The sequence below is a fragment of the Cucurbita maxima genome, unplaced genomic scaffold (assembly GCF_002738345.1).
Source record: "Cucurbita maxima cultivar Rimu unplaced genomic scaffold, Cmax_1.0 Cma_Scf00172, whole genome shotgun sequence".
NCBI classification, from domain to species: Eukaryota; Viridiplantae; Streptophyta; class Magnoliopsida; order Cucurbitales; family Cucurbitaceae; genus Cucurbita; species Cucurbita maxima.
In genome coordinates this window covers 450-1,598 of record NW_019272188.1, presented here as the reverse complement: position 1 = coordinate 1,598, position 1,149 = coordinate 450, and the positions used below count along the sequence as shown (strand labels likewise).

Below are 1,149 nucleotides of genomic sequence, written 5' to 3'. Positions count from 1 at the left end.
CAAGAAGTAAAATTTGCAACTTTAACTAAAATTTCATCCAAACATATTTTATGGTTAGAAATTCTAGTGTTCATCCATAATATACAACCACTACCTAAATTATGACCAAAAAAATTTGAAAACATAAGTTGTAGTTGAAAATTACAAAAAACAATCCTCTAAATCCAAGAACTGATTAGTCAATCCTAAAGATAGTAACTAACCTAGAGTAATTGAAGCTCTACATGAAGTAATTTAAAGTTTCAGTTACTTAACTAAAGTTTATCTCGTCTTTAATGAAATATGAGTTGCACTTAAGTTCATGAATAGTTTATAGACTCTAACTCTTAGTACTATTAATGCAATTATATTTCATATGAGTTTATCATAAATCAAACTAAGGTACATTCAATACAACATCATTTTCTTGTCATACGAAGCAAAATAGAAGAATTAAATCAAACAAACTGATGAACTAAGACGAATAAATCCAACCCAACCCAAACTGATTTGTTTGATTCATTTATTGGGTTGCAATTTATTTGATAACACTTGCATATTAGAACAATTCAATATTACATACCTTACTTACAAGTAAAATACTAGACCATCAACTTTTTGTTTTATAGTCCAACAACCGCTCAAGAAAATAGATTTTAAACTTGAGAGAAAAAAATATATTGAGTAGGTATTAAAAATGTTGCATTTTTTTTAAAGGGCATTTGGTCTAGTGGTATGATTCTAGCTTAGGGTGCGAGAGGTCCCGAGTTCAATTCTCGGAATGCCCCCCTATGTTCAATTCATCAAAAGATGAGCCTCAAAGAATGCACTTCAACGAAGTGTAATATTCTTGATCTAAATATCATTTTATCTTTTTCACTTTCAATAGGCATGCCTATACAAATCGTAACTTTCGATATTTGCTTTACTTGTGTACTCCACTATATGTGTCTCAAATGGAACTATCAAACTAAAGCTGATCTAAAATATAATAATAATTGCTCATGGATTTTATGAACAAAGAAAATAAATGAAATAATGATGATAGATTCCATAAAAAATTTAATATATAGTCCATAATAAGGGCATTTGGTCTAGTATGATTCTTTCTTTGGGTGCAAGAGGTCTCGAGTTCGATTCTCGAAATGCCCTTCCAAAAAAGAAAAAAAA

At 29.3% G+C, this 1,149-nt stretch overlaps 1 non-coding gene across 1 annotated transcript; it reads left to right on the top strand.

Moving 5' to 3' along the window:
- Positions 1-695: 695 nt before the first annotated feature.
- Positions 696-767, top strand: TRNAP-AGG. Its single transcript has one exon. It is a non-coding gene; the product is annotated as a tRNA-Pro (tRNA).
- The last annotated feature ends 382 nt before the right edge of the window (positions 768-1,149 follow it).